A 12939-nucleotide genomic window follows, 5' to 3' on the forward strand; every position below is an offset into this window, starting at 1 on the left:
TCCCACCGACTTCCTATGCCTTCTGTTTGACTTCAACAAGCTGTTAAGTGGCTGCTGTTCAGTGCAATTTAACAAACCTAACTGCAGGAGTCCAGGATGGTGGAAGCCTGGCTAGACGATTCTTCAGTGGGCTGAAAGCTCAACGTGAGTCATCAGCGTATGTGGCATCTAATGTTATATGATTACTGACACAGCTGGGAGGCCTTCTAGCTTGGCTTCTTCCTTTTACAGATCAGGAAACTAAGGTACAGATCTTGCGTGACTAAGATGATGATGATGATGATGATGATGGTGATGATGATGATGGTGGTGATGATGGTGGTGGTGATGATGATGATGATGATGGTGGTGGTGATGATGGTGATGGTGATGATGATGATGGTGGTGGTGATGATGGTGGTGATGATGATGATGACGGTGATGGTGATGGTGATGATGGTGATGGTGATGATGATGATGGTGGTGGTGATGATGGTGGTGATGATGATGATGGTGATGGTGATGACAGTGATGATGATGATGGTGATGATGATGGTGGTGATGATGATGATGGATGACTCTCATACTGCTAGGGCACTTCAAGGTTTGCAAAGTGTTTTCCCCTTATCACTCTTGTGAGGTAGGCAGCCAAAAAGAACCCAAATGAGATCTTAGGCTGCCTTAATCAGTCCTGGCCTAGTGTCAAGCACAGGGAGGGTGGCAGTTCCCCTTGCCTTCTGTTGAGGTTGAGGACATTCAGTCTGGAGACCACATTTTAGAAAGCCCAATGACAAATGGGCATGCCTCCAGTAGAGGGCAGCCCAGATGATGGCTGGACTGGAAGCCCGGCTTTCAAAGGATGCACTGAAGGGCTGGGGAGGCTTAGCCTAGACCATAGCAAGGTTGCATCATTTCTGTTTGGAGAGGGAGCACTAACTGAGGAGGTTGTGGAGGGGATTTTTGCCTTCAGCCCTGTGGTTCTGGGGTTCTACTAGATGTTTAACCCCAGGGGAGAAGCACAGCAGGTACAAGCCATGGTTCCCACCTATGTGGGGCTCACAATCAAAAGATCACAAAGTCCTCCCTCTAGAGTTGGAAGGGACCTCAGAGACCAACTAGTCCAACCCTCTCCCTTTATAGAAGAGAAAACTGAGGCCCTAGAGGTCAGCGGGTCACACTGAGAATTGGAATGGACTGCTAAGACCATGCCATCCAACCACCTCCTGCAGAGAAGGGAGCCAAAGGCTAGCGATGTGGAATGATTTGCCTGAGGTCTGAGCCCAGATTCCTGAGGGGGACAGTCCTCTAGCAGTCAAATGGGAAGGGAGTTCAGAATGCATCTGGTCGGCAAACTCTAAACGGATCCTGTCTAGTGTTGATCTGTACATGGCAACTGGCATGTTCTCTCCCCTATTAGAGTGGGAGCTCCTCGAGGGCAAGGACTAGCTCACTCTTTGTATCCCCAGAGCTTAGCACAGTGCCTGGTGTATGCTCTTACTGTTCAGTCATTTCAATTTAAGGCTTTCATAGCAAAGATACTGGAGCAGTTTGCCATTTCCTTCTCCAGTTCATTTTACAGATGAGGAAACTGAGGCATACAGGGTTAAGTGACTTGCCCAGGGTCACACAGCTAGTATCTGAAGCCAGATTTGAATTCAGGTCTTTCTGACTCCAGCCCTGGCACTCTATCCATTGAGCCACCTAGCACAAAGTAGATGCTTAATGAATGTTTATCAACTGACCACCTCTGTTTGAATATCTCCAGCAATGGGGAATTCACTACATCATGAGATAGCAGAGGCACTTAGCCCCCTCCACATCCTTGGTCTAGAACCCTAGCCTCTTCCACTCTCTGAAAGCCCCATTCCTATACTCCCCACCAATGACTGGGGGCATTTGGAAAAGGTTTTCTCCTCCCCGTCTTCTTCTTCCAATGCTTCATCTTGGCATGCTGATAGAGCCTAACTCCAGCAGGGTTTAGCAAAGTAGAAAGCCTTCTTTGATGGGCCTGGCTGCACTGGAGACTGCCACCACCAGGCAGGCAGGAATTTGGTTTCTGTTTTATTTTTTACTACAATCAGCTCTTAGGTCCAGGAGGGGCCAAGACCTGGGTTAGTTTAGGGGAGGCCCCAGATGCTTGAAGTATTGACCTAGGGCTTTTAGATGGACAATGGAGGGACTCAGAGGAATCCCTGAGCCTTCATTACCCTTCTCTCCCCTCCTCTTCCCCCCACTGCTTAGTGTCACTAGTCCTGGATTCTAGTCCCCTTGCTAGCTGGGTGACCTCGGGTAATTCACACAAGCCAAGTCCCACAACTACATAATGTCTTGGGCATCCCACCAATTGACTATTCTCTAGACCTGCCCCAGCCAAGGGTCCTGGGTGAAATGATCAGTGAATGAAGGAATGGATGGATGGATGGATGGATGGATGGACGGACAGATAGGTGGATGGACGGACAGATAGATGAATGGACAGACGGACAGATGGATGAAAGCACTCACTGTGCTACATCCTACACTAAGTGCTGGAGATACAAATACAAAAGCGAGACAGCTCCTGAGTTCAAGGAGCTTACATTCTAGTGTATTATAACATATTTCATAGAGTGATGGCCAGGGAGGGTGTTTTGGTCTGGAAAGTCCCAAGGACAGGGAATGGAGCAATGGGAATGGGGCAGTTGACTGGCATGCCTTTATTGGAAGTAATGGAAATGTTGATTTGATTGAAGCAAAAGATTGAGGTGGGGTATACAGAGAGAATGGGCTCTCACTCATCAGGACAGCACAGCCCCAGGGCGGGGTTCCAAAGCTCCCCCAAGGGCATGATCTCTGGAGGTCCCATTTGGAGGCTGTGACACTGACAAGTGACCGAGGTGAAGTATGGTTGGGTCCAAAGCCAGCTAGTTAAGAGGGGGTTCTCACCAATCGGAAGAGCAATATACAGACAAGTATGCAAAGTCTTGGTCTGAATCTATGACTGTCTGTGAAGGGCATGGACTTTGGTGGAGGAAGAATAACTCAAGTCCAGGGTGATGACTTATTCAAGAAAGAATTCTGACCAAACTAGGATTCCACCAGAGGGACTGGCAGGCAGCAGTTGTGGATAACAGTCCTAATGTGGGCACCAGTCCTTCTCAGCTAACTAGAGACAAGCAATGAGGACAAGCAGGACCCACGCTGTGGGCCTGCTGGGCCATAACCTGGCCCTCAGACTGTGGCTTCAGGCCTGTGTGTGTTGCCAGGAAGGTGAATGAGTGAGCCAGGCCACTGCAGCAAAGCAGTGCAGTGATGTGGTTTCTGGTTACCAGGGTGGCCTCCCCTTGCTCCTGGATTCATGTTGTTCTGGGTTGTTGTGTCTCTGGGGAAAGTCTTCTGTACAGGAGGAGCTGGAGGCCAAAAACTCACCATCTGCCAAAGGGATGGGCAGTGGTGACTTTGCCACAAGGTCAGTGATAGCTACATTTCCGATGACACAATTCAATGCCCTTCTGATTCCTTTCCTCCCATCCAGCACACTGCACAATGTACTGGAAAGAATGCTAGTCATACAGTCACAAGTCCTGGGTTCAATTCCTAGCTCTGCACTTACTAGCTGTGTGACCTTGGACAAGTCATCTCCTCTTTATGGATCTTAATGTCCTCTTTTGTAAAATGAGGGAGAAGAATGAGAAGATTCCTTCTCCCCCTGGCATTCTGGGAACCTTCAACTAGTATGCAATCCTAAAGAAAGGGGATGAGCAAAGGCCAATTCTCCTTCTCGCTGTCTGGAGAAAAATGGAACCCATGATGAGTGGATGGAGAATTAAGTGTAAGAGGAGGGCAAAGAGAGGAGAGCCAAGAGGCAGGTGCAGGACTCAGAAAAGAGAGACGTGGGCCTCCCAGGCCTTGCCAAAGAAACAAGAGTGATTGGGCTTAAGGAACGAGAGAGAGAGAGAGAGAGAGAGAGAGAGAGAGAGAGAGAGAGAGAGAGAGAGAGAGAGAGAGAGAGAGAGAGATCCAACATTAAGGAGGAATCCTTTCCAAGGCTGGTCTAGTAGAAAGACTCGGCATCTGGTCCTGTCTTTCACTGACTATGTGACCTTGCCCCCCATAGCACTAGGATTCCTCATCTGTAAAGGGAGTTCAATTTAGATGGTTTCTAAGGTCCCTTGCAGCTGTGATCAAAGTCTTCGTGCTGTAGCTCGCCAGTGCTAGACTCTGAAGCCCCTTCCTGCTCTCTCGTTCCATGTTCTAATGACAGTCCCTCTCAATTCTGACATTTTGTGTTCTAAAGCTTCCTGCAATGACATCCAATCAGTCAACAAGCATTCACTCTAGGAAGAAGGGGACAGAAGGGAGAGCAAAAAGGCATATTTCTCATTACTTAGCAAAGTCTCTTCCATCTCTGACATTCCATGGCCTACATTCTAAGGTCTCTTTCTAAGTTCTCCCCCAACTCTGACATTCTAGATTCTTAAGCAGCAGTAGGCCAAAGTGAAGGCCATTGGGACCCCCAATAATTCATGGCATGGCCTTGAGGGATAAGCCAATTATAAAGGGAAAATGTGGACCACATCCTCACGTCCCACCTTCCCCCATAATAGCCCATCATGGGGCTTGTCTCCAACAAGTCCCTCCCCCACCTTCATCATTATTGCCCAACACCCTTGTACTTGACTCCCTCCAGCCCTGGCCTCTCATGTCTAGACAAGTTCTGCTCAGATTGGTCATAACCTAATGATTACCTGGGCCCCCACACCAGCATATGGAGAGGCAGAATGCCCACTGCCCCACAGTGTCCTATATTTGCCAGGATCTGCACTCCCAGGCAGGAGTCTCTGAGCACAAAATACCTGCCCCCATGGAATAAGTGGGCATGGATGGGTTGTGATCTTCATCACAGATCTCGTGACATTATAACCCACCCCTTTTCCAGACATCCCTCCGACAGAATAGGACATCCCCACCATCTTCCTGGTCACCCAGGTTCATAACCTTGGTGTCATCTTCAAATATTTGCCTCACTCCCACCATGCCAAGTCTGGTTGACTCCACATTCACAAACATCATTTGTCTCCAACCCAACCTCCCATTTGCATGATCACCTCTCTGCCTCCAATCAGTTCAAACTCACTATTACCTCTCACCATTACTATAATAACCTTCTAACTGGTCTCCATGACTCCACTCTCTCCACTGTCCAACATATCCTCCACCCAGCTGGCACCCTGATAGTCCTAGAGCACAGGTCTGATCATATTATTCTCCTCCTCCAGTGCCTGCCTGCTGACTTTAGGAAAAAATGTTTCATCTTCATCTTTTTAAAAATTTATATTTTTGTTTAAGTTTGAACACATACATAATTATCAGTACAATAGTACATGTATTTAATTATAAATAAGTAAATATGAAAATGCTGGGGTATGTGCTCAAAAATTTTTTTCTGATGGAGTGTACAATCAAAAACAAATTTGAACACCACCATTGTGAAGTCCCTTCCAGCTCTGATATTCTCTGTCCTGAGGTCTTTCCAGCTTTGATATTCTATGTCCTAAGGTTCCATCTACCTCTAATACTCTATGCTGTGTGTTCTAAAGTCTTATATAAACCTACACAATCATCCTGACTCTTCTCTCAGCATTGGTGATTGCCTGGCTTGTCAACAGTCTGTCCCTACAGCCCGTCACCATTTGGGTATAAGGAAAGCCATCCCTAGAAGCTTCCAGAGAGCTGTCCTGGAGGTGTTTAGCTGGATAGATGGCTTGATATAAAAGAGGGGGTCAGCAAATGAGGGGGCATATAAAGAACTCCAATGTCAATAGGGATTCTCCAAACTGACCCCTGAAAAGGCAGTGAAAAGTGATCGCTCTGGCTTTATATCAGCAATTCCGTTTGCCATGGAATCTGCCGGGAGGCCTGCTTGAAGACTCTGCTGATCTCTCCCTAAAGATGCTCACTAATGAAGGCCCAAACCCCTTGCTTGGTTGCATTATTTCCTCTTCTCCTAAATAGCTTTCAGAGCCTTCATGCTTACATGTTTATTTACTTCTCTCAGCTCAGTCCAAAGCAATGCCTGGCCTTGTTTCCTCTAGTGGATTCAACATTCCTTGAGTAATGCTATCAAGACCTCCATCCAGTCTCGGTGGGGTAAGGGCCAGGAGAAAGGGAGATGCTGCTGCTGGAAGGGTTACAGACCCACAGTGTCAGAGCTTGAAAGGGCCTTGGAGCCTTTCCTGGCTGTGACCAGTAAACAGCCATGGGCAGCAACGTCTCTCATGATACTCTCTGTGAAGCTGTTGGGGAGGTCCTGCATGGAACCCAGTGCAAATGCAGAACAATGTTGGAAACTGTGGAGCTGCAGATCAGTTGGAAGAACCACGATCCCGAAAAGAACAAATGTTTTTATGGCACCATCAGGCTCAAATTTTCTCCACGTGTCCTGAGAGACCAGCAGCACTATGATGTGGCTGGGGCTGTAGAAAGCCCCCCTACGGACACTGAGGCCCTGAAGAAGTTGAACAAGAACAGGAAACTGGTCAAGAAGCTGGCCCTTTTGGGCCTCTGAGTCCTTGATGAAGCAAATGCCTCAAAACCTGGGTGCTGGTCTGAACAAAGCTGGCAGGTTTCCATCTCAGCTCACCCACAATGAGAATATGGCGGCAAAGGTCGATGAGGTTAAATCTATTATCAAGTTTCAGATGAAGAAGGTGCCATGTCTGCTGGTGGCTGCCAGCCACGAGATGACAGATGACAAGCTTGTCGACTACGTCCCTCTGGCTGTCGATTTCCCGGTTTCTCTGCTAAACATGGCAAAATGTGAGGGGATTGCATATCAAGAGCACCACGGACAAGCCTTAGTGACTGCATTAAATCAACATGGTGTTAATAAATGGAGGCAGCCACTAAAGAAAAAAAAAAGTCCTTAGAACAGAAAAAGCCAAATCTGGGAGATAACTGAGAATGACAAAGTGTCAGCATGCAGCACTGGATGTCAGAGCTTAGAGGGAACCTTAGAACAGAGGATTCTAAATCAGATAGAACTTCAAAAGTGGGAAGGACCTTAGAACACAGAACATGGGATGTCAGAGTTGAAAAGCTAGACAACCTCAGAGAACCGGTACGGGAGTTCTTAACCTCAGGTCAGCTGGTCAATAAGCACTTATGAAAGGCCTACCATGTGTCAGGCACAGTGCTGATACAACATGTTCAGTCGTTCAGTCGTGTCCAACTCTCCATGACCCCATTTGGGGTTTTCTTGGCAGAGACATTGGAGTGGTTTGCCATGTCTTTCTCCAGATCATTTTACAGCTGAGGAAACTGAGGCAAATAGGGTTAAGTGACTTGCCCAGGATCACACAGTTAGTAAGTATCAGAGGCCAGATTTGAACTCAGTTCTTCCTGACTCCAGGCCTGGAGTTCTATCCACTGTGCCACCTGGCCGCCCCTTTAGCCACACAAGGGAGAACAGATATGGAATGGTGACTAGTGAGAGGTTTTTAAGGATACAGGAGCGTGGGTAGTTTGTAGGCAGCAGGGATGCAGCCAGGATGCAAGAAGAGATTGAAGTGAGAGAGTGAATATGATGGAGGAGGAAATCTGCTGGAGAAGATGGGAGGGTGGGATCTTTTGTGCAGGTAGAGGGGACTGGCTTTGGCAAGAAGAAAGGCCCCCCCCCCTTCATGTGAGACAGGTGAAAGAGGACATGATGGCAAAGGGCTTCTAGACTCTAAGATGAGGAGGAGGGGAGAAGATGGATTTCTTGGTGAGTGGTCTCAATTATTTGGGGCAGGGGGAGCCATGGGAAGCTTAAGAAGGCATGAAAAGACTTGAAAAAGCCATGGCAGTTAAGTGGGATAGTGAGTTAATTAGAGAATTAGAAAAGGATTGCCTTGCAGCAGTGAGGGCCCAGTTGAGATTATGTAACATAAATTTGTGATGGACTCAGCACAGCTTTGTGATTTTTTTTCTCCAGCTTCATTCAGCAATACTTGTGTAGGAGTGAATGGTGGGAGTGTTCCGAAAGTTGACAGGACAAGATTAGTGATATGATAAAGAGACCAGGGACTCAACAGAAAAGGAAAGTATAGAATTAACCAGTTCACCAAGGGGTCAGGATGGAAAAGGGAGGGATTATGGCCAATATAGGGGTTATAGCCTCAAAAAGAACTGAGGGGTCAAGGACTGGAGGTCATAGTAAGGATGAAGACCAAGGTTTGGAGGTGCAAATCAGAGTGAGATGTGGAATGACAACAGATTGTGATCAGATAAGAGAATTTACATGGAAGTGGTACATTTGTGAGTGACAGCAACATCAAAGCATTCCTAGCTTTGTGTGTGACTGAGATGAGCTGAAAGAGTAGGTCATGGGGAATGATTAAGCTGAGGAACTGTAAAATTAGGGAGATCCAGAGAGTATCAGTATATGAGGTGAAGTCTCCTGGTATGAGGGCAGGAGTTGAGAAGGAGAGAAAGACTGTCATGCATGCCCTGAACTCACCCAGGAAGGAAGGGGAGTGTCCTGGAGGTCTGTGGACAAAATCTTAGGTTCTGATAGAGTGGTAGATAGAATTTGAGTGGACCTTAAAGGAGGAGAGGGTACTGGATGATGGTGGTAGACACTGAGCCTGGAAGTGGCTCTCCAGAAGAATGGGGGAGCGCGAAATGGTACAACTCTCTCACATCAACCAGTGAGTTGGAGGAAATGAATGAATGAAAGCATGACCAGAGCTGGAAATGGAGGCCAGGGAAGCTGTGTCATCGGGAAGGAGACATGTTTCAGCGAGAGCCAGACAAAGAAAGGATTGAGAAAGGAAAGGACTTCAGATAAAAAAAAAAAGCACAAAGAGCTTGCTACCTGGGACAATTCCCAAGGGGAAGGGAGTACAATAAACCTTCTTTAAACAGCTGGCCAGCTAACCGCTTGTCTGTCCACAAAGGCCGGCAGCAGGGCCTTCACCTGCACATCTATGCCGTGTCAGTGGAGCCGAGGCAGGCTCTGCCTTCATTGAAACCATCCCCCCAAAGCAATGTTTATTTTTTGAGTATCTGCCTTTGACAACTGTTGAGCCCTCTAGGGCCTTTACTTGCCCTGGGCCTCCTGCTGTGACAACCCAGTGATCTGGACACAGAAGATGTTGTGGATTTTCAGCACTTTGGGAAGAAAGAGGTAGAGAAGTTAAGGATTTCCTTACACAAGGCAGGAGAGGAATGAGGACAAACAGGCTTTCCTTATCTGGATGAGAATGGGGGACATGACTGGCAGGTTATAGGAGGCAGAGAGAAAGGACCGAAGAAAGAGCCTCCCTGAGGAAGAAACACCTGAGTAGGAACTGGAAGGAGGGAGAAGGTTTGCACAGGCAGAAATGCTGGGGGCAGGGGAGGGGGAGGTTCCAGGCTCGAGGAACGGTCTAAGCAAGGCAGTCACTGTGGAAAGAGAAGGTAGGGTTGGGAAACATCAGCTGTCCTGGTATGGCCAGAAGAGAATCGGTGAATAGGAACAGGATATGGTAAGGTTGGAAAGGAAGGTTGAGCCAAGGTGTAGAGGACAGTGGATGCTCCACCCAGGAGAACACGTTTGGTCCTGTGGCCACACTGGGCAGAGAAGGAACGTGATCAGGTCTGGGTCAAATGAAGAATATTACTAAATGAGAAGATTGGAAAGCTGTAAGGGGCTTCATCAACCCTTCCCCCAAAAAAAGGATCTTCACTACAACATATCCAATGAGAGAAAAATAATTGTTAGCATTTCAGTGGCCCTTCAAGATTTGTAAAACTTCTCACATAATAACCTTGGGAGGTATCATCCCCATTTTATGGATGAGGAAACTGAGGCAGGCTGAGAGGTGAAGTACCCAGAGCATCACATGGCTGAGGGTGTGTGTGTGTGTGTGTGTGTGTGTGTGTGTGTGTGTGTGTGTGTGTGTGTGTACATCCTCCATAAATATTTAAGCATTCTAAAAATGAGCTATTGTGATTACCTGCTGAGAGGTCATCCAATATCTGCTTGAAGGCCTTGTCTCTACAGATATTCCATCTCACTTTCATGTAGCTCAACTTGGGGGGGAGCTTTTCCTGACTCCAAGCCCAATCTGGCCTCTTTGCCATTTCTATCATTGCTCACGGCTCAGCCTTCAGGGAGCAAGCAGACAAGGCCAACCCCTCTTGCACGTGGCAGTTTGGGCAGTATGCAAAGGAAGGGTGGGAAAGCAGGAGACCATTGGCAGGAAGACCAGTCAGAAGGACACGCCAGTAATTGGGAGGATCTTAAAAAGGGGAGAGGGAATGTCCTGTAAAGGAGACAGCACCAAAGGACAGTTTGGCCTGAATGCAGTCTGTGTAAAAGCCTGGAGGGAGGCTGGAGTCAGATTTTGGGGGTGGGAGTTAAATGCCAAACAGAGGAACCAGCCTTTGATCTTAGAGGGCAAGAGGGAGCCTTTGGACTTTCTTAAACAGGGAGTGACATGGGCAGACCAGAGCTCTAGGAATCTCACCTTGGAAGATGTCAGCACTGAGTACAGACAATGAAAATGCACAAGATGGCCAGTGGAGGGACCAGGAGAGGCCTCGTGTGAGCTAAGGGGACTCCTTAGCTGAGCCTTGGAGAGAGCCCACTGCAGAGGACCGACCAGGCAACACAGGAGCCGGAGGCACCTCCCCCGGTGCTCAGCAGCTGCTTCTGCTCAGAGCACAAGTGCAGAACCAGATACTGCAGGACCCGTCAGCTGTGACCAGGCCACGAAGCTACACTCACTGGACGAGCCTGAGAACGTTTCCCTGTGCGGGCTGGAGGAGGTGGCCAATTCTGCTGGGGCGGCTCTTTGGCTGGGGAGGAACCCTGCCCAGCATCAGAGCCTCTCATTTCTTTCTGGGGGAGCAGTAGAGCCATCCTAGGGCAGGCTGATGGGCAGGGCTGAAAAGCAGCCCCAGCAAAAGAAAATGAAGCCCTGAAAGGGAAGGAAGGATGACTGATCTTCCAAGGAGGAGGCCTGAGAACTGTCACACCTAGAGCTACGAGGCCCTGGGCAAGTCAGGTCCCCTTTTCAGCCTCAGTTTCCTTGTCTGTAAAATGGGGCCAAGAGTCCTCGCATGACCCCACCGCACAGAGTGATTTTGGGGAAGGCGTGTCCTCAGAGGCAGGAAAGAGCACTTGAGTAAGAGCCAGGACAGTGTGGCTTACCCACAACAACAAACCACCCATTTCTGCTATTTTTTCTCTACCACAAGAGGCAGCCTATCAAAGGTCTTGGTGTCTAGGAGAGAATGCTGTTCCCTCCCTTTTTATCTAGGTGATACCCTAAAGGCAAAGGCTTTGGATGCCACTCAAGGCCGATTTTCCCCAAAAGGCTGAGGGAAGGCTCCCAGCCATGACTTGGATTCTGCCCCCTTACTAAGCGCTCATCTCTCCACCTGCTGCTCCTCGGCCTCTCTGCAGCCTCGGACACTGTCCACCTTCTCTCCACCCGGGTCCTCTCTTCTCCCTAGGACACCCTCTGTCTCCCCTGGTTCTCCGCCCCCCTCTCTGACCCTGCCTCCTTCTCTGCCCCCTTTGCTGGATCCTTCTCCAGGTCAGACCCTCTCACCACAGACACCCCTCAAGGCTCTGTGCTGGGCCCTCTTCCCTTCTCCCTCTGCACTGCTTCGCTGGGTGGGCTCATCAGCTCCCATGGATTCAACGATCTCTCTACGCTCCTTCTTCTAGTTCAGTCGACCGGTAGTGTCTGACTCTTCAGGACCCCTGGACCACTGTCCTTCAGGTTTTCTTGGCAAAGATACTAGAGTGGCTTATCATTTCCTTCTCCAGTGGACCAAGTAGATCCTTTTGTCAGGCAATTAGAGGTGAAGTGACTTGTCCAGGGTGACCCTGAACTCAGCTCTTCCTGACTCCAGATGCAGTGACCTATCCACTGAGTACCCAGCTGCCTCAATCACCTCTATGCTAATGATTCTCAAATCTACTTATCCAGCCCTAATCTCTCTGCTGACCTCACATCTCCACGTCTTTAAAAATATCCCAATGATTTCTCTCTCCCCCAAGCGTTCCCCGCTTCTGAACGTCCCTCCATCTCCCCAGGCAGCAGGGCTTGAAACCTAAGTGTCCTCCTCACTCCCTCCCTCCCTCTCTCCCTGTCCTCGTCTAATCTGTTGCCAAGTACTGTCACCGGGACCTCTGGGACGTCCCTCATGAAGGCCCTTCCCTGCTCTGCGGTGGCTGCCCCCCTAGTGCCAGTCCTCATCCCCTCACGCCTGAATGGTGGCAGTTGCTGCTACTGACTGGTCCTGCCTCAATTCTCTTTCTGCTCCAGGCCATCCAGCCCTCAGCCACCCCCCAGACTCCCCCTCTCTGGCTCTCCGGGATCCCCTTTAGGGCACTGAAAGCCTTTCTCCCTTCCTCCTTGCCTGCATCTTTCCAATCTGTTTGCCCCTGCCACCCCTACATCCCCTTCAGCCCAGGGACCCTGGCTTCCTGGCCGCTCCTCAGCCAGGACATTATTTCCAGACTGCTGTCCTCTGTGCCAGAAGGCTCTCCCTCCTCATCTCCACCTCCTGGCTTCCCCAGCTCCCTTCACATCTCAGCTAAAATCTCACTCCCCGTGGCAGCCCTTCCCCATTTGCCCCCAGTACCTCTGGCTTCCTTCTGCTGGTTATCTCCCTCTTAGCCCCTCCTCCTCCTCCTGCTCCTCCCTCCCTCCTTGCTCCTCCAAATCTCCCTCATCTGGCTTCTGCCCCCTCCCGTCCTCCTGCATCATTCCTGCAAGTTTCTTCAGCCTCCTGGTCAGGGTGAGGAGGAGGAGGAGGAGGAGGATATGGGAAGTCTCTGCCCAGCCACAAGTGTGTCTTTCCCACAGCTTGATCTACTTGGAGATTAATAAATGCTTCTTGACGGAATGACCCCACTGCCTCTCCAGGGCAGAATCTGCTCGGTCACTAACTCATGCTGTGGTCTGGGGCAATCCCGGGGTGGCAGTCTGTGGAGAGGGC

At 49.3% G+C, this 12939-nt stretch overlaps 2 protein-coding genes and 1 pseudogene across 4 annotated transcripts in view; 2 read left to right on the plus strand and 1 right to left on the minus strand.

The window, feature by feature from the left end:
* Positions 1-12939, minus strand: part of RSPH14 (radial spoke head 14 homolog) — a 187387-nt gene that overhangs the window by 56388 nt on the left and 118060 nt on the right. The window lies entirely within an intron of this gene.
* Positions 1-12939, plus strand: part of GNAZ (G protein subunit alpha z) — a 108411-nt gene that overhangs the window by 16790 nt on the left and 78682 nt on the right. The window lies entirely within an intron of this gene.
* LOC110215300 (large ribosomal subunit protein uL1 pseudogene) lies at positions 6218-6819 on the plus strand (annotated as a pseudogene).

This window comes from Phascolarctos cinereus, unplaced genomic scaffold (genome assembly GCF_003287225.1).
Source record: "Phascolarctos cinereus isolate Bilbo 61053 unplaced genomic scaffold, phaCin_HiC Scaffold_4;HRSCAF=312, whole genome shotgun sequence".
Classification (NCBI taxonomy): Eukaryota; Metazoa; Chordata; class Mammalia; order Diprotodontia; family Phascolarctidae; genus Phascolarctos; species Phascolarctos cinereus.